The 20,457-nt window shown below is 43.5% G+C and overlaps 1 protein-coding gene and 1 long non-coding RNA gene across 2 annotated transcripts in view; one reads left to right on the top strand and one right to left on the bottom strand.

The window, feature by feature from the left end:
- The window catches only part of LOC125932307 (uncharacterized), a 30,046-nt gene extending 25,769 nt beyond the window's left edge, over positions 1-4,277 (bottom strand). Inside the window, exon 1 of the long non-coding RNA XR_007460573.1 lies at positions 4,221-4,277. This is a non-coding gene — a long non-coding RNA (uncharacterized LOC125932307). The remainder of the gene's footprint in view (positions 1-4,220) is intronic.
- PLAC1 (placenta enriched 1) overlaps positions 1-20,457 on the top strand; it is a 177,894-nt gene that overhangs the window by 152,932 nt on the left and 4,505 nt on the right. The window lies entirely within an intron of this gene.

The raw sequence follows: 20,457 nt of genomic DNA, 5'->3' as shown, positions 1-20,457 counted from the left end.
GATTCTGGCTCAGGTCATGATCTCACACAGTTCGTGAGTTTGAGCCCTGTGTCAGACTCCACACTGTCAGTGCGGAGCCTGCTTGGGATTCTCATTCTCACTCTCAATCTCTCTCTCTCAATAAGTAAATAAACTTTAAAAATGCAACATTTCAAAATGTGCGGGACACAGCAAAAGCCATGCTGAGAGGGAAATTTATAGCACTAAATACATACATTAGAAAAGAGGAAAGGTCTGAAATCAGTAAATCTAAGCTCCCACCTCTAGAACCTGGAAAAAGAAGAGCAAAACAAACACAAAGGAAAGAGAAGGGAGGAAAAACCATAAAGAGCAGAAATCAATAACATTGAAAAGAGGAAGACAATAAAGAAAATCAATGAAACAAAAAGCCATTCCTTTCTAAAAATCAATAAAATCAACAGATTTCTAGCAAGACTGACAAAGATAAAAGAGAGAACAAATAACCAGTATCAGGCCAAAACAGAAGATATTACTATCGACCCTGCAGACATCAAAAGGATAATAGGGGACTCTGAAAAGCACAAGCTACCACACTCACCAAAAATAAATATAGTTAGTAGCCCTATAACTATTAAGCAAGTTAAATCCATAATTTTAAAGCTCCCCCAAAAGAAATCCCTAGGCCCGGATGGTTTCACAAAGAATTCTACCAAACATTTGAAGAAAAAGTAATGGCCATTATACATAATCTCTTCCAGAAATTAGAAGTAGTGGGAACATTTCCTATTCATTTCATGAAGCTAATATTACTCTGGTACCAAAACCAAAGCTAGTGTGAGAAAACTACAGATTAGTATCCCTCATAAATATAGATGCAAAAAATTCTTAACAAAACATTAATAGCATATATTCAGCAACACAAAGGAATTATATGCCATGACCAAGTGGGGTTTATTCCAAATATGCAAGTCTGGTTCAATATTCAAAAATTAATCAATGTAAACCACCATATTAACAAGCGAAAGAAGAAATATGACATGATTGCATCCATTGATGCAGAAAAGGCACTTGGCGAAAGTTAACATCCATTCCTGATACAAATCTCTCAGCAAATGAGGAATGGAGGGGAACTTCCTCAACTTGATAGAGGGTGTCTACAAAAATACCTACAGCTAACATTACATTTAATGATAAAAAAACTGAATGCTTTCATCCTAAGAACAGGAAGAAGGCAGGCATGTCCACTCTTACCACCATATTCAACATAATGCTGGAAGTTCTAGCCAGTACAATAGGGTCAGAAACGAAAATAGAAGGCATACAGATTAGAAAGGAAGAAATGAAACTTTTCCTATTAGGTGATAACATGATTATCTATATAGATAATTCCAAGGAATCTATTTTTAAAACTTCTAGAACTAATAAGTGAGTTCAGCAAGGTCACAGGATAAAAGATAAACATATAAAAATCAATTATATTTCTATATAAATGCAATTAATACATGGACACCAGGATCAAAAATACGATACCATTTGTAATTGCCAAAAAAAAAAAAAAAACACTTGGATATATCTAACACAATATACACAAGCCTTATATGCTGAGGGGCGCCTGGGTGGCTCAGTCGGTTAAGCATCTGACTCGTGGTTTCGACTCAGGTCATGCTCTCACGGTTCGTAAGTTCAAGTCCCGCATCAGGCTCTGTGCTGACAGTGCAGAGCCTGCTTGGGATTCTCCCCCCTCCCTCTCTCTCTGCCCCTCCCCTGCTCTCTCTCTCTCTCTCTCTCTCTCAAATGAATAAACTTTAAAAAAAAGACTTACATGTTGAAAACCACAGAATGCTAATGAAAGAATAAAAGATCTAAAAAAATAGACATAGCACATTCATGGGTTTGAAGACACAGCATAGTAAAACTATCAGTCTCCCCAAATTGGTATACAGGTTTCACATAATTCCTACTCAAAATCCTGGCAAGACTTTTGTTGGATTTTATCTAAAATTTATACAGAAAGTCAAAGGAACTAGAATAGCTAAATTTTAAAAAAGAATGAAGTAGGAGGAATCAGTTGGCCCTATTATCTATCTATAGTCTGTGTAGTATTGGCAGGAGAATAAACACACAGACCAATAGAACAGAATAGAATCCATAAATAGACTTACATAAATATGCCCAACTGATTTTTTAAAGTACAGATGCAGTTCAATGAAGGAAAGATAGATTTTTTGACAAACAGTACTGGAGAAATTGGATATCCATAGGCTAACAGAAAAAAAAAATAACCTGGTAGTAGTCAGGGTTCTCTTGAGAAACAGAACCCAGAGAGAGGGAGGAAGGAAACGAGGCAGGGAGAGAGAGAGACTAGAGAAAGAAAGAGAGATTTATTTTTAAGAGATTGGCTCATGTGATCGTGGAAGCTGGTAAGTCCAAATCTTCAGGATAGGCCAGCAGGCTGGAGACCCAGGGAAACACTGATGTTGAAGCTAAAGTCCAAAGGCAGTCTGCTGGAGAATTCCCTCTTCCTTAGGAGAGGTCAGTCTTTTTCTTAAGGCCTTGACCCGATTAGTTGAGGTCCACCTATATTAAGGAGGGTAATCTGCCTTATTAAAAGTCTCCTGAATTAAATGTTAATCTTTTCTTTATTTTTTTTTAATTTTTTTTTAACGTTTATTTATTTTTGAGACAGAGAGAGACAGAGCATGAACGGGGGAGGGGCAAAGAGAGAGGGAGACACAGAACCGGAAGCAGGCTCCAGGCTCTGAGCCATCAGCCCAGAGCCCGATGCGGGGCTCGAACTCACAGACCGCGAGATCGTGACCTGAGCTGAAGTCGGATGCTTAACTGACTGAGCCACCCCGGCGCCCCTTAATCTTTTCTTTAAAAAAAAAAACCTTCACAGCAACATCTAGGTGTTTCACCAAATATCTGGGTACTGTAGCCTAGCCAAGTTGATACATAATTAACTGTCACAAACTTCGTCCTAAGTCTCATACCTTATACAAAAATTAACTCAAACTGGGTCATGGACTTAAATGTAAAAAACTATGAAACTTGAAAAACATAGGAGAAAATCTTCAGGATCTAGGGCTAGGCAAAATTCATAGACTTGATCCCAAAAGCATCACGTATAAAAGGAAAAATCAATAAATTAGACCTGATCAAAACTGAAAACTTTTGCTCTGTGAAAACCTTGGTAAGAGGATACAAGGACAAGCTACAAAGTGGGCAAATGTATTTGCAAACCATATATCTGACAAATGACTCCTATATGAAGAACTTTAAAAAACTCAACAGTATAAAAACAATCCAATCAGAAAATGAGCCAAGGACATGAAGAGACTTTCCAGCAAAGAGGAAATATAGATGGTAAATACATGAAAAGATGGTCGCTATCATTAACCATTAGGGAAATGCAAAGGTGGACCCCAATGAAGTGTTACTTCACACCGATTAGAACAGCTAAAACAAAAAATAGTGACAATACCAAGAGCTGGCGAGAATGTAGAGAAACCAGATCTCTCAGGCACTGTTGGTGGGAATGTGAAACGCTGCAGCCACCCTGGAAAATAGTTTGGCAGTTTCTTATAAAACTAAACATGCAATTACCATAGGACCCAGCAATCATGCTCCTGGGCATTTATCCCAGAGAAATGAAAACTTATGTCCACACAGAATCTTATACATGAATGTTTATAGCAGCTTTATTTGTAATAGCCAAAAACTGAAAACAACCGAAATGTCCTTCAATAGGTGAATAATTAAACAAATTGTGGTATGATGAAAAGGAATGGCCACCAAGTCAGATGGATCTCAAGGGTATTATCCCGAGTGGCAAAATTGTTTGCACGAAGATCTCCATCCCTCACTCTCTACCCCTCACCCCCACCCCCCCCCCAATTGCAAACATTCTAGATTCAGTTCCCTAGGATTTAAAAGACAAATTAGCCAAAAGAAGCACCCCAAGTGATTTCAGCTTTGTGGCAATCTCTAAGGCAATGTTTCTTATATATTATCATTATCATCCCTCATCTACAAGACATACACATCCAAGATGTCAGGATTTTCATGCTATGAGATCCTGCTTCTTTTGACTCATTTTCAAAGATGAAAGATGGATGGGGCGCCCGGCTGGCCCAGTTGGAAGGGCATGAGACTCTTGATCTCGGGGTCTTGAGTTCAAGTCCCACGTTGGATGTAGAGATCACTAAATTAATTAGTTAACTAACTTTAAAAAAAAAAGATGAAATACAAAGACCCACCTGAATTGTGCTGAGATGAAGGGAGAAAATGATGGCCAGTAGCAGCACAGGAAGAAGAGTAGCAGGAAAGAAGGGAAGATAAAACCAAAAGAGTTGCAGGGACAGGATTGTGTTGACCTGTGCTCTAGCTCTGTAGCTTTGGTCTTAGGCATTCCACTGACACGTGCTCGCTATCTTCCCCATCTGCAGCCCCAGTTCTGAGTCTGCAAGCTGATATGGAAATGTCTTTTCTTCAGGGAAGCCTTGCCAGACCCCAAGACTGGGTTAGATCCCTGTGTTATACACTCTCATAACACTTGAACCTAAGCTTGGTGTCGTTTATCACAGTTGTAATGACATGTTTTGAGATTAACTATCTGATGTTATATAATGATGTGTGAGTTTTTCTATTTAATGTGTCTCTGACTTGGGACTGCAAACTCTATTAGCATAGGAACCCTGTCTCGGTTAACATTTTTTTTTTAAGTTTATTTATTTGTTTAATCTCTACACCCAACATGGGGCTCAAACCCATGGCCGCGAGATCAAGAGCTGCATGCTCTTCTAACTGAGCCAGCCAAATGCCCTGTGTCTTAGTTCACTTTTATATATTCCAGCACCTAAAACGGTGCTGGTCTGGAGAAGGTGCTCAGTACATATTTGTTGGATGAGTGAAAGGGAGGTAACAAGACCCAGATTGAATTAAGCATAGTTACTTAAAATCATATTAAGGAATATAAACTTTGATTTGAATTTATTTTCTGTCTTACAAAAATAGGAAAAACATTACTTACCCCACTTACCACATCAGATAAGACTGAGTAGATATGAAAATGCTCTGGAGTAAAAAGCACTGTTCAACGACATGGGCTAATACTAATAAAGTGATGGCTTCATACCCTTTGAGCTTTGCAGGCCCACTGCACATTCTTTGAGGCATGAAATCCAAGCCGTGGATGTGTGAGGAAAATGTGGACGTCAGTGCTCGTGTGGCCATCACTGGGGGGTTCTTTCCACCCACCAAGGATCCCTCCAACCCCTCCAGTAGAGCCCAAGGGTTGGTGGAACCATTTGCTAGTTCAGAGTGCCTGTCCAGGTTAAATAAGGACTGGTACGTATCAAAAATTATGGTTTCTATGACCTATATTTATTTCCCCCAAGGGAAGAACTGAGTTAGTTGCAAGACCACAGAAGATGCGAGAGGAGACTCTCCTTTAGATTTTGATCTTAGGATCCAAATGCTGTCCATCAGGCTTCTCCAGATTTTCCATTCCCTGTCACTCACATTGGAGCCCTCCCCACCAGCCAGTAAGGAAGCACAGATTCTCCCAACGGGAGGGAGGGGGGAGGAGTCACATGTTACACGTCAGTACATTTCAGGGACAAGCCCAACCTGTTTAGCCTTTAACACATAAGCTTGGCTTTTCTTCTCAGTATCCCATGATTCAGCCCCAGGCCACCTAGGCTTCCCCCATGCCCTAGTCCCTTAGGAGAAACAAGGTCCTTGCTGGCTGAGTTCCACGTTCGGTCCCCAAGTTACAGTGCACACTGTAACTCCCCACAGCCACCTGACACCAGAGCTGTTGCTCAACCCTCCCTGTTCCCACGCCTGTGGTGCTTGAATTAGCTTCTCCCTGCACCCCCCCCCCCAACCCCGACTAAGTCAACCTCTTCCCAAGCTCCTCTTCTGCTTTCTGCTGTTCTTAACTGAATCCGTCCCAGGTTTCTCCTCACCTTCTCCAGCCCGAGCTCTCTGTGTCCTTGAGTATTCCTCGGGCCCCCTTTTCCTTTGCTGACCAGATGACAGTGGTTTTCAGCAAAATAGCTAGAGCCGGGAGTGACGAATCAAATCGTACTCAACGACAATCTATGCAAGGCCATTTTATGCTACTTTTCTACGTGCATACTTTTTGTGTATGAACCTTATTCCAAGCGCTCTGGAAAAAAAAAAAAGCACCAGAGCCTTATACATTGGGCTTTTCTAGGCTCAACTGCATTTTTGTAAGCAAGGAAAAAAGCGTATCAGTTCTTAAAACCAAGAAATACGTTGGCAGTTGAATGAAGTGAGAGAAAAGGATAATTGGGAAGCATCTGGCTGGCGCCACCCCTCACCCCTGGCCCCTTTCTGTGGTGTGCCTGGGCCCTCTCTTTATGAAACTGTCCGAGAGAACCAAGGGGTTTATCCTGTTGGGACCCATGAGGGGAGGCTTCATGAGAGAGGTATCTTCCATGACTTCTGGGGGAGAGAGAACCAGCTCTGGAGCCATCTCACCAGGCCTCAGCCCTGGTCACTTGCTAGGATGTGACCCACAGGCACAAGTGATGTAAACTCTCTGGGCCTCGGTTTCCTTCTAACACGGGGATGATAACAGTGCCCACCTGAGAACGTCCTGGACGGTAAATGAGGCAAGCCTCGTAAAGCCCTGGGTGCTGTGCTTGGCATATTGTAAGTGCTCAATAAATGTGAGTGAGGGGGGGGGGGGGGGGGGGGGAGAAGGAGAAGGAGAAAGTGAGGAGATGACCTTGGATTCCACCAAATCAAAGGGGCCTGGCCACCCCTCTGTCTCCTTCCCCTGCTCCCCTCCCTCGACTCAAGGTTCCCTGCCTTTACCGGCCAAGACTGTGCTCCTGGGTACAATGTCACTCTCACCCTCCTGCAATGACCAAATCGCTTTAAGGCGGATGCTGTGCATTTTTGCAGATGAAGCCTGAGCTTGTGTTGGCTTATGGCGAATTTTAAAATTTCGAAGATTATGAGCTTGTTTACTAAATAAATATGTGCATTTGGATCTGTCACGTCCTCCCTTGCAGATGCCTTGTCCCCCTCCCGTTGCTGTGGGCTCCAGAAGCGGGGAAGGGGGGGGCAGTGGGGTGTGAAAATGCCAGTTGTTGGTCTTCTTGGACCCAAAAATTATTTACAGAGCTCAGGATTTATAGTCAGGAAGGAGTTCTTTTTTTTTTTTTTTTTTAATAGAAATGGGCAAATCCTAGATACTCTGTGTATACAAACCTCCTTTCCAAAAGTTATGAAAGGACATTTTAACTTTAAATGAGTGCCCTGTTGGTGATACATTCTCACTGCTAAGTTCCATCACAACGTGGCCTTGAGGGGAAGGTCACACGGAAATTGCCACCTTTGCGTCCTGAAATCCCCCAGCGATGCTGTGCCTCCAGAAGTAGGCAGAGGTCCTTCTCTGTGCCTCTGGTTCATTCTCCCACCCCTTTTGCATCTAATGTCAAAGCATAAGCCGGTAACATATACCGAGGGATAGAATTCAACCCAGGGTCAGGTCACCTTGAACAGTTCTGTACAGAAGTCCAACTTTCAATTCTACCCCCCATGGAAGTTGTCCCCTCCTGCAGCTGCTCTCCACCAGCTGCCTGGCCAGCTGCTATGAGGCCCAAATTACCTCCACCTCCGGGTCCCATCCACACACTCCCTGGGGCTCGTTCGCCTGGCCCATGAGCTGGAATTGCCCATATCGGAAGTCAGCCCTGGTTTTCTCCAGTATTTTTTATTTTCACAAAAAAGGGTAACTTCCAGACACCCCACACTCTCAGCACATGGGAGATGAGATAAAACAAAAGCTTGCTGAATCAGACCCCAAGAACCAAATCGAGCCAGAGATGATGTGACCGTGGAACCAATCAGGAAGTTACATGTGTTCAAAAGGACTGGCTTAATGGGTCTCTTTAAAATATATATATATTTTACTTTTAATCGCATCATGTAGGGTAGAACCCTCACACTCCTTTTCCAATTCCTTGTTGGGTTTTTTTTTTTTTTTTTGGTGGGGGGGAGATGTTTTGCCTGCTTTCATGTGCCATGTGTAGAATCTGTGGGTAACCAGAGGTTGGGTACGAAAACGAGGCTGGGAGCTCACAGGGAAAACAAGAGGTAAAGAATTAAGGATTCAGGATCCAAATCACTGTTGCTACTGTGTTGAGAGGTTGTCACACAGGCAATTAAGTGTTTATTAATTTCCCAGCAATGTAGTTTGAAAATCAGCACATCAAATAAAATATTTAACACCCAGGAAAAGCCAAATGCATATTCTGCATGTGTGTCCCTAAGTGGTATTTTTATGGAAGGAAACCTTATTTGAAACAAATGTCAGAACAGAAGTCGAGCTTATGAAAGGCGCTGAGAAACCACAGCACATAAGGTTTTAAATGTGGCCCGTAAAAAGCATCACCCTCGGCCTCAGTCCCGTCCGTGGTCAGCATGTGTATCTGAAGCATGTGTTCATCTACCTGTGTGTACAGGTGTCTGTACTCATTTGCGTATGTTTCACAGCCAGACCAGGTGGTCAGGTTGCTTCCGTGTGTAAAAGACAAATGGAAGTGGACCAGTGGATCCGTCCCTTCGCACCCGACTGCGTGGTCTCGGGACGAGGAAGGAATCTCAAAATGGTGGAAGGGGTTGTATCTGGAGATCCCTTGAGGAGCTCGCTGAGACCAGTCTGAGAATGAAGCCGTTTTCTGCCCACAGCAGAGAGACACAAGGGCCCTAGCCCCAAAGTGGGGAGCCCTGATCCAGCCTCAAGCCTCTGTCTGGGTATCTTGAAGGGTATTGCATGTAGCCTGTGCAAGAGAAAGGAGAGATTCGGGGTTGGTCACGGTCCACGACCAGGGGAGGCCCCCGAGACAGGGATGGTGTGCAGGCCGAGTCGGGGAGAGCCTGCCATTTCTTTCTCTCCTTTCCCGGATCCTGCCTGCCACCTCGCTTTTTTCATTCATTTGTACATACATTCCTCAAGTATTTACCGAACACCTATTTCAGGCATACGCCTGGGCTCGCCAGGGCAGGAGTATACAGAAGACGTTTGTTTTCTCCTCTCCCTCTCAATGGTTCTTCTCTCCTTCTCTCCCCCCATAATTCAGTGGTAACAGGGGTGGACGGAGGAATATCCAAAATTCATCCCTGTAGGAGATATCTGTGCCAGGAATTTCCGGCAACCCCCAAGGAGAGTGGCAGATTGATGGCACTCTCGTTGGGACTAACAAGGGGGTGGAGGGAGGTGGCGGCGGCGGGGGGGGGGGGGTGGAAGGAAGCCTGTAGCCAGGCCGTCTGCCCAAGCCTATTCTATAGTTCCCATTTATCGGGCCCTTGCTCTGTGCCAGGCCCCATATGTGCAGTTTCCCATACCTCGTTCAATCCCCCAGACCACAAGGTATTTGTTACAACTGGCCCTGTTTTAGACGAGGAAACTGAAGCCAGGAAGGGGAAGTGACTTGCCCAAGGTCACACAGCTAGGAAGCGACAGAGCCCCATATCTCCAACTCCCAGGCCTTTGAAAAACTCAGGTGTGGTTTAGACTTCAGCACAAAAATAGCTGAGGAGCTTCTAAAATGTGCTGGGAAATCTGTTTCAATGCAGTTGCTTGAGTTTCTATATTCAACAGTAGTAAGTTTGTGGCGCCTGGGTGGCTCTGTCGGTTAAGCGTCTGACTTCGGCTCAGGTCATGATCTCGCAGTTTGTGAGTTCGAGCCCCGTGTCAGACTCTGAGCAGATGGCTTCAGATTCTGTGTCTCCCTTTCTATCTGCCCCTCCCACGCTCACCTCTCTCTTCCTCTCTCTCTCTCTCTCTCTCTCTCTCAAAAATTAATAAACATTAAATTTAAAAAAAAAAACAATAATACTTTTAACAATAGCTAATATTTGTTGAGTGTTCCCATGTCAGGAACTCTACAAGACAGTTTTAGACTCATGGTCTTATGTAATCATCACACAAAACTATGAAGAATTATTATTATTATTATCCTCATTTTACAAATGAGGAAGACAAAGCTTAGAAAGTAATATGCCCAAGGTTCCACAGCTAGTAAAACCAGGGCAGTTTCATCCACGTCTCTGTGACACATCAGAGCCACTTAGCTACTATGACTGTCCTGCCTTAAACCCACCAGGACCTCATTACTTTCAAATAATGACTTCCTACTCACCCCTTTTCTGTCCGTATAACAGTTTCACCCAATTGTGCTCTATAAGGTGAGCTAAGTCATTGTCTCCTCCGTAACCTCCTCACCAAGACCACTTACCATCCCCAATATCCAATTAGCCCAACCTGAGGTCCCAGGGATGTGTCCATACAGGAGCATTAAGAACCAGAACATTACAAGCACCAAATTTCCAGTCACCCTTATAGGTTCATGGAATCTTAAGAAGGTGGCAAAATAAAGCCATAAGTTCTTAAATTTAGAAGTAATAAATGCTACTTAAAACTTGATTTAAATTTTTTAATGTGTATTTATTGTTGAGAGACAGAGACAGAGCATGAGCATGGGAGGGGCAGAGAGAGAGGGAGACACAGAATCCGAAGGAGGCTCCAGGCTCTGAGCTGTTGGCACAGAGCCCCACGCGGGGCTTAAACCCACAAACTGTGAGATCATGACCTCAGCCGAAGTCGAACGCTTAACCGACTAAACCACCCAGGCGCCCCTACTTAAAACTTGATTAAAAAAAAAATACCCCCCCAGGTCTACAAACTCCCACAAGCAGAATCTCAAAAAGGGAGACAAGAGAGAAGTCTTCCTCTCTGAAAATCAGTTTATTTTATAAATAATGATAAGGTGGCCCTTTTGAGAGTGTTGCTTATCTAAGAGACTCAGAATCTAAAGGTACCTCATACTGATAAATGAACGTATCCCTTGAAAAAGACCATCCTTTATACTTCTTTAATCCTTCATTCTCTTTCCCCCTTGTTCTATAGAACAGCCCCGGAAGAGCCAGGGAAGCTGCCATTTTGTGCCAAGAGATTCTCTTTCCATTTTCCAATAAAGCAAAGAACAAGGAGTATCTCCCTTATCTCCCCATCCCCTGTCTGGGGTCATGCCCTCGAGGACTTATTCTATTTCAGCTTCTACCTCTAGGCAGCCAGAAAAATTACTCTGAACCACCCGTAGAATGAGCACCTGCTTCGGTTATTGTCCCAATGTGAACATGCTAATCCCTGGGCTTAGGAGAGGTTCGCCTTCCACGCAAAATGGTCAGGCCCTTCTAATGGGTCAACACTGCTGATCTTAATACCCCAGTCTTGATTTGGAACAGGTGGATGCCACAGTTGTTCAATTCTTGTTATGAGCCAGAGCATGGCTCGAACAATATAAGATTCTTCATAAAGAGTCTGACAGAATGCCAGATGGTATTATTGAGGGAAATAAACTCAATTCCTTTCTGTAACATCTCCAGCTAGTAGCTTCAACCAGGAATAAAGAGCACCCAGCCCTGCTGCTTTCTTTATATTCACTAAGTAGGCTTTTTTTTTTTTTTTTTTTTTTTGAACACCAAAACGTTGGTGAAAACCTGCCTTTTGTCAGGGCACCAGGGCTGCCTAGCCCTAGTTGTGTAGAACATGGTACTGATATAAAATTACCCACTGAATCTATATTTGGCTGTCTGTTCCCCTCCCCCCACCATTCTCATCCAAGCCCTGTCTGGAGATTCACAAACGTCCAGGCTTGGTAAATAAAGCCCAGCATTCTTTTTAAAGATGTGATGAAATCAGAAAAAAACACAGTCTCTGTCCTCGGGGCGGAATCGGGAATACGTGATTCCCCACTTCCGTAACAAATGTAAGACTTTGGGAATGTGTGGTACCCTTTTTCCATTCAGAAAGATTTATTGGGTGAGCCTGCAGGCCATTCTTCATAGTTTGGGGCTGCCATATTTGGTTGCTTTGTACAGAAGCCATATACATGTCCCTTGTCAAAATAGATTGGGAGGGCCTGGATATACTGTGTGTCCTCAAGTTCATTATGTTCTGGATATACATGCAGCTTCTGGAACAAATGTGTTACATGGAAATCAGGAATGACTGCTTGTTCTCAAGAAGCCTAAAATATAAGGAGCGATAAAATATAAACAGTGATTTTGAATTATCTTCTCTGAGTGCCTCTAAATTTCTGTCTCTCGTTTATGGCCTTTTTCCCCCCTCCATTTCCCCTGCTTGAAAAGCTATTAATTTCCCCACCTCCCCATCACCCTAGACTCTGATCCCCATAAACAATCTACGCTTTTCACGTCCTCTTTTTTCAACACTCCCTGTGTTTACTTTCTTAGAGTTGGCATATACTAGAAAGAAAGGTATGGAAGCTTCGTGAGCATCGCAGACGCTTTCAGTCCTGTCTTTGCCACTTACTGGTTCTGTGTCTTCAGTGAGTTTTCTAACTTCAATAAATGTTCATTTCCTTCCTTCCTTCTTCAAAAGAATTTTAGTTTCTATGGTCAGGCAGCTGCCTCTGATGAATGGCCCCGTCTAGTGGGTAGACTCGGTTTCCATCTTTGTTTCCCATAACTCAGGAGTGAAAAGAAAACTTTACCGAGTGAGGGGGGCCAAGGAAGCACACACTACCCGCTCAGCTGTGTCTGACTGGATCTGCCCTCTCCGGTCTGTGAATACGCCATCCTTCCTCTTGTCTTTTGCGAATCTTGGGCTATTCTAGAAAGCTTGGTCCTTGCCCCTCACTGCCACTTGCCATCTTAGAGCTTCACTCGGCTCTTCCCAGCTCTGGGATGTTGCTCCTGGATGCCCTCTGTGCTTTGGTTTGCTCAGCAACCTCGGCTGAGTTGGAGTTAGCTGTGTCTCCCTCTTCTGAGTAACTGGGCCACCATCAGATACTGGAGCAGAACTCCGCCACGTATCTTGGTGCAGTAGTCCCTAGGCCAGGCCACTCCAGGGCTTTCTCTTCTTTTCCACAATGGTTCACTCATAATGAATACAACATACAATGTTGTATACGGAGTAAAGGGGAAGAGAAGCCAGGTAGGCTGGTGGGAAGGCCTGAGGCCCAAATCTACTTAGCCAAACTTGATCTTGGCCAAGGCTTTCTGCCCTTCTGGGATCCCATTTCCACGGTTTTAACATGCAATGCCTGTCTTTGGGGACCTTACAGGAGAGCTGCAAGGATCTAGGGAGATAACTGGAGAGAGCACACGCTGTTGGGGGTTTTCTATGCAAAGAAAAGATATCCAAACTAAAGAAAATGTTTGAGGGGCACCTAGGTGGCTCAATTGGCTAAGCGTCCGATTCTTGATTTTGGCTCAGGCGATGATCTCACAGTCGTGGGATCAAGCCCTGCATCAGGCTCTATGCTTGGTATAGAGCCTGCTTGAGATTCTCTCTCTCTCTCTTTCTCTCTCCCTCCCTCCCTCCCTCTGCCCCTTCCACCCACTCTCTCTCTTTCTAAAAAAAAAAGAAAGAAAATGTTTGAGACCTGTTGCCATATGTGACCCTTATATGTTCAAACAAACTTTTAAAATTCTTTGAATTCTGCAATTGTTAAAACATTGCTAAGAAGCATAAGTATAGAAAAGAAGCCATGACTACCTCCCTCCCTTCTAGGTTAAATAGAAAATGTTTATACTCTGGACCACTTGCCCTACAGCTGTGCTGGAGCCTCCATGGATGTAGTTCCAAGGAGCAGAGCCCCAGCCTTTGCAATCCAGTGCAAGAAGTTTGGAAAAAGAACCCTTGGTGAGGAGCTTTCAGAAATCATGCCACTTTTTTTTTTTTTTTGAGAGAGACAGAGAGAGAGAGCAGAGAGAGAGAGGGAGAGAGAGAGAGAATCCCAAGCAGGCTCAGCACTGTCAGCACCAAGCACAACACGGGGCTCGATTTTGGGAACTGTGAGATCATGACCCGAGCCAAAATCAAGAGTCGGACGCTGAACCGACTAAGCCACCCAGGAGCCCAGATCGTGCCGCTTATAGAAAGGCCATGTCAGCTCCCCCAACATTTAGAGCAGAGCGGTGAGCCTCATTCTGAGTATCTTCCTTAACACTGTGACCCGCCGTCCATCTCCCCTTCCACCTGCCTCTTTTAAGCCCCAGTCACAATAAAAACCTGACTGGGGGCTCAGTCCCTGGTAGGTCGTATTCCATAGTCTTCCATGTGTCAGGTTTAGAGGCTCTGGGCATCAATGACATTGTGAGACTCTCAAAGGACCTATATATATAACCTATGCACACATGGGGTGTGCGTGTGTGTGTGTGTGTGTGTGTGTGTGTGTGTTCTCCCATGCCTGTGTTTATAATATACATGCTAATTATGAGCACATTAAGATACATAATTCTGAACACTATGAATGATGATATTATGAATGCACACATGGGAACGCGCACGCAGCATCCTGTAATCGAACTTTAAAGACCCTATGATCTCCCGCCTGCCAATAGGACAGAATGCCCTCTCCAGTCATCCTGACCAGTGCCCATCCTGCCTCTACCTGAATGCCTCCTGAGAACCAAGAAAGCTTGGTTTCATCCCTGCTGTCTCCCTTCACTTTTGGACAACTTTTAGAATAAGAAAGTCTTCCTGCTATGACACTAACCCCCCACCCCGTTCGGTTTCTCCCATAGACGTCCAGCGCCAGCACCCCTTTGACTGGCTCCTCTTATCTTCACGTTGTCTCTGTTCCTTGTCTCACCATCTTTGTAATTCCGAATGGAATTTAAGGCTGTAGCAAGACACAGAGTCAGAACATACATAGCTGCAAGCTCTTATCTCAGGAAGGAAGCATGTGTGTCTGCTCAGTTGGTTGGGAAAATATATTTATTAGTTTGCAAGGGCCGCTGTACAAAGCACCACAAACTAGGTGGCTGAAAACAACAGGAATTTACTCTCTCAGTTCAGGAAGCCGCAAGCCCAAGATCAAGTGTCAGAAAGGCCATGTTCTCTCTGGTGGCTCTAGGAGAGGATCCTCCTTCGCCTCTTCTAGTTTCTCATGTTTGCCGACAATTCTGGGTATTCTTGGGCTTCAAATGCCTCATTCACTCCAGTCCCGTGGCTGTCTTCTCCCATGTGTCTTCACGTTGTCTTCCCTCTGCAGGGTCCCTGTGTCCAAACGTCCCTTTTTTGTAAGAACGTCAGTCATAGTGGATTAGGGTCCACCCCAGTGACCTCATTTTAACTTGATGATTTCTGTAAAGACCCTATTTCCAAATAAGGTCACATTCTGAGGTACTGGGGGTTAGCATTTCAAATATGAATTTGGAGAGACACAATTCAACCATAAATATATATCTATCTCTCTCTATATATATATATTATATAATTAATATAATATAATATAATATAATATAATATATATTAGATACATATAGAAAGAAGGAGGATAGGAGTGCCTGGGTGGCTTGCTTGGTTAAGCATCTGACTCTCTATTTCAGCTCAGGTCATGATCTCACGGATCATGAGATCAAGCCCCATGACGGGCTGTGTGCTGATAGCATGGGGCCTGCTTGGAATTCTCTCTCTCCCTCTCTCTCTGCCTCTCCCCTTCTTGCACACGTGCGTGCTCTCTCTCTCTCTCAAAATAAACTCTTTTAAAAAAGGAAAGACAGTGACCAAGGGTGGGGGTTATATATTATATTATACATATTGGCATATAGTGTATACATATGCATATGTTTGCATATATTATATACATATATTTCAAGTCTTGGCCCTTGAGAAAAATGTCATGAGGATCCTTTATTCTTTGTTAAGGGAATGATAGATTGCCAGGGCAAAGGAGACTTCTTTTTGTCATTAATACATATCATAATAGTATTATATGTCATATATGTATATATCATCAGGGATAATAATATAATAAGTCAGCATTTTGTATTTATTTTAACGTCTGTATGTTACATATTTTTAATGACTTATATGTTACGATATACAAATGATGAACACCAGTTCAACCTATTAAGTATATATATTTTTTGCAATGTGTTTTTTAAGTATAGCTGACCCACAATGTTACACATTATTTGCATATTTTAACCAAATATGAATTGCATAAGAACGTGCCAGGCCAACTCCTTGCCCCAACGATTTGGGACTGCTAGGATAAGGGGCTATCACACTCAGTATCAAACCTTTGTTATATAAAAGGTACGGGTAAAAGAAATGGAGAGTGATATTTACCAATAAAATATGTGAAGATGGGGTCAACTTCGAAGCATTTTAGGGAGCCCTGTGGCTAGGGGACACTGAAACAAAGCCTGAAGTTGGCCTGGATCTCTCTCTTAGCCTGAAGTTGCAGAGTGGCGGGTGCCAGGCTAGCTCAGAGTGAGCCCAGGGTCAACTTGTGGGAGGGGAGACTGAACCCATTTTGCCTCCGATTTCCCAGGAGCCTCTGGTGTTTTGTGATTTCTACCTCTGTGCTCGGGTCTGGCAGCGGGCACGTAGATGTGCCCTGAGGAGGAACAGATACGCAGCCCGTGGTTTAGCTTCCTCCTTCTGGCGGACGGAATCCCCTCCACGGGCAACTTCAGGGGGCCGTGACCATGTGCCTCAGTCAACCCAGTGACTCCAGCAAGCCCCTTGCAGGCTCTCCCAGGACCTTGTAGGCCGGAGGCTTCCCGTTCTGACTACACCGTCTCTCGGTTGCCTGGACTTGGCCTGGCTGGGGCTTGAGAATTTCTTTCTTCCCATGTAAAGCCAGGCCAGAGGAGAAGAGCACCTTGTCTTCTCTCTAGAGGTTGACTTAGTTCACTTGCCCGAGACCATCAGAGTGGGGATAGCCTGTGACTCTGTGGCTGAATCCATTCATGCTGACACTGGTTGTTTGGGTTGACAGAAGGAACGAAGAAAGTGACTGTGGCAGGGGGGTGAGGAGGGTAGTATAAGGAGTTCTGGCTCTCTCTGGAGTGGCTGGCTAAGAGCTCCTTGAGAGGGAAGTGGGTACCATTGTGCTGAGCAGATGTGAAGCCCTTGGCATCAGCAAGCCAAGTAGGCAGTCAGGTAGGCAAGTGGGCAGGCTGGGGACCTTGACCCTTGACCTCTGACAGGGGCCCTGCACTCTACCAAGAAAGACTCTGCTGCTATTCCAGGCCTTCAGCTGGGAGTCTGGGGAAGAAGTGGTGCAGGGGATTAGCCGATAACCAGACTCAGGCCCTTAGGGACCGGGCAAGGAGGCACAGGGGCAGGTGGCTGGTGGTCATTCATTCAATAAATATTTACTGAGTACTTACTATGTACCAGACACTGTAGTAGACCAATACCCAGTTCCTTAAGGAATTTACAGTCCCAGGATTAAGGAATGGAGAAAAATAGGAGGGATGAGGGCAATAGAAGGGAACGGGTCTGGGCTTTCCTTTCTCCTTAGTGCGTATGTCTGTCTGTCCATCCGTCCTCTGTGTGTGTGCGCGTGCATATGCATGTGTGAAATTCGGTCTTCCCACAGCAGCGTACTGGCCACCGAGCAGTACATCTTCAACTACTCCAATATACAGCATGCCTCCCAAATTATAGGCTCTGTAACAATGACCGTCGGCCTTGCTATCAGAGGACCTTTTTCTAAACCTTTGCTCCCGTTCAGGGCCCCAGGGATGGTGAACAGCCTCAGTCAGGGTGTGCACACACGCACCAAGTCGCTACATTTTGGGTGGGGCGTACATAAGATAGCTCTGGATTTGGGAAAGATGCATGTTGCTCAAGCCAGTTAAAAATCAGCCAGGCAACCTATAAAGTCAACTGTGGTTTGATCTGGACTCAAGCCATCCTTCCGCTGGGGCCGTATATGTGCACCTCGCTTTAAGAAAACCTGTACCCCAAAATCCCGACTTTGAAAGGGAGAGAGGAATGTGCCTGACCATTTCTAGAAAGCATCTAGAGCCCTCATTTATTGACACAGGTGTATCAAAGAGGTGGTGAGGCCCTTGAAGGAGCATCTGATTCGATCCTCTGCCTTCTGTTGGTAACATCCGGAAATCATCTCAGGAGAACAGGCCTTTATCTGGTTTGGGCAGACCCCCCGAGACTGCTAATGGGTTACAAACGCAGCCCCGTTGCTGTGGGCTGGGAGTCCTGCACAGACACGAGCTCACCTTGTCTTGTAAAATGAGAAAGGACGCTGGGACTTCGTGGCAAAGGGTGTAGTTTTTCGGAAAAATCAAACTCAAATAAATTATTAGATTAAAACGTAAACTGAATTAGGGGCATGGCTTTGGGATTTTCCTTACATTGTACGGAAATTATGAAATACATCCTTTCATTCAACTTTAAAATTAAACCAACTCAGCTTCTCTGCACGAAAGGGAAGGAGTTCCCATGACCTGATATTTGCAATTTCCACTAAAGTACAGCTTTCTGTATTTATTTGGAAATACTTACGTGCAGTCAGGGTATGGTTTACCCTTGTTATGTAGCCTTATTATGGTTTGATTTCACATTGGACTCCTCACCTTTTAAGCAACTAAAGTTGTGACCCAACAGAAACTTCTCTTACAAGAGATCTTGGGCTCTTACTTATTTCGCAACCTTTATTTGTGCAGGAGATGAACCATGACATTTAAACTATGCTTGATAGCTTAACAGATTATAAGAACAAAACCAGATGGCCCAAACAAAAATAATGCTTTGATTGCTTTCAAATTCAATGTCAAAAATTAAGAACAGCTTTCAAAAATCCTTGACTTTTTTTCCAGAAATGACTTTGGATTTTACATACATATATATACATTACATATTATACATATGTGTGGATTTTATACATAAATATGGATTATATATATATGGATTTTATACATATATGGATTTTATACATATATGTGGATGTTATATATATGGATTATATATATATTATATATGGATTATATTTATATTTATATTTATATTTACATTCCCCCAAATCAGAAGTATATAAACCAAAAATTTAACGATGGTTACTTTGAAGGTTAAGAAATGTTTTCTTCTGTTTTCTGTATCTCTCCACTTTTCTACAGTTACTCTTAGAATCAGTGAAAACTTTTTTAATGACTACTCTTTCATTTAATTTGAACGAAGTCTTTTCTAAGGTTGAGTCAAGGTGTTTTCCTCTGTTGAGAAGGTGGACATTGTTAAGCATTAGCAGTTCATAATTCTTCTTCCGCGCACAATGATGAATAACGTGCGGTAACTTAAACACCATGCTTCGCCAGCTTGCAACACTGAGCTGGACCTGGATTCTTTAGAATTAATGTAAATTCCACCAAAGTAGTTATTTAATTTTCTAACTCACTTTAATGTACCTTCAACATCATTAGTACAATCACAATCCCCACTTTCTTTGAGAGCAGTGAAGCAACTAATTCTTTAAAACTGGGCTTTATCCAAAGAATTCAATTTTAAAAGCCTCCCAAACCTCGAGGTAGCTGGCAGGGCAAAGTCAAAATGTGACTATTTGAGTTTCTGGGCGAAAGAGTTCACAAAGTGTTAGGATTCTTTTTTCTGTTCTTGTTTTGTCAAAGAATCTTTGCTCCGACTCAGATTCTTTTTTCTTCAAATCAGCTGCAAGAGAATGAACAAACTTTGCTGCAAATCAAAGCCCTGACAGTTATATTTCCCTGAGATAATTGCATACTGCTTTGGAGTTTCCTTTTCCCCTCTGTTTCCTTTTGTTTTGACAACAAGATTCTGGGAAAACAATATACAATTGATAACTATGCTGTCATGAGTATACTGAATTTTAAAAATAAATAACTGTCGACCCAAAAAGCTTCCAGGAGCCTATGGAGCAAGTTCTTTTTCCAAACCGTTCCAAAACCAGATGTGGAAATGTTTAGCTAATTCCCCTCCCCAATCCCCATGCAAAGAGTTCATATGTGTCTCTAACGACATCAGAGGAGATGGGGAGGGGGGCAAAAATCCCGTCTGCTTTCACAAAACACAAACAGCACAAAACTAATTTGGACTGCAACTTTTGTCTCTTTTAAAAAGGATCTTTTCTTCCTGAGATTAAAAATGCTCTGTGTTCACGCCAATATTCAGTCTCTTTCCTGTAAGACATTAAGAAATAGAGTTTACATTCCCAGAATGAAACAGTTCATGATTTTTTTAAATGTAAAAGATGAATGAATGAATGAATGAATGAGACCTATTAAGAATTAAGCTTATTAGGGAGTTCTTGAAAAAAATAAAAGGAAGGAGGAAAACGCTGTCAGAGGAACTAATGGAAAATATATATGCATAGACCACATTTAGAAAAACAGAAAGCTACTGTGCTCTGTAGCTACAGGGAAAGCAAACATTTTGCATCCAGGTGCCATTAGTAGCTCTGGGTTTGTCCGCCTCTATAGCTCAGTTCAGGACAGCTTGTACCAATAGCTGAGCCCTGCTTGGCTATACAAATGCACCTAAGCCCAGTGCTTCTGGAATGTCACAGGGATGATTTGCAATCAAGTCAAAATGGGGCTAGGGTAACGCAAACCTTGAGATCTGCTTTCTAAATGCCCAGCTGCCAATGCCTCCCCCTCCTCCTCCCCCCTCCTCCTCCCCCTCCTCCTCCCCCT

The sequence above is a fragment of the Panthera uncia genome, chromosome X, assembly GCF_023721935.1.
Source record: "Panthera uncia isolate 11264 chromosome X, Puncia_PCG_1.0, whole genome shotgun sequence".
Lineage (NCBI taxonomy): Eukaryota > Metazoa > Chordata > Mammalia > Carnivora > Felidae > Panthera > Panthera uncia.
This window is presented reverse-complemented; position numbering and strand designations above follow the sequence as displayed.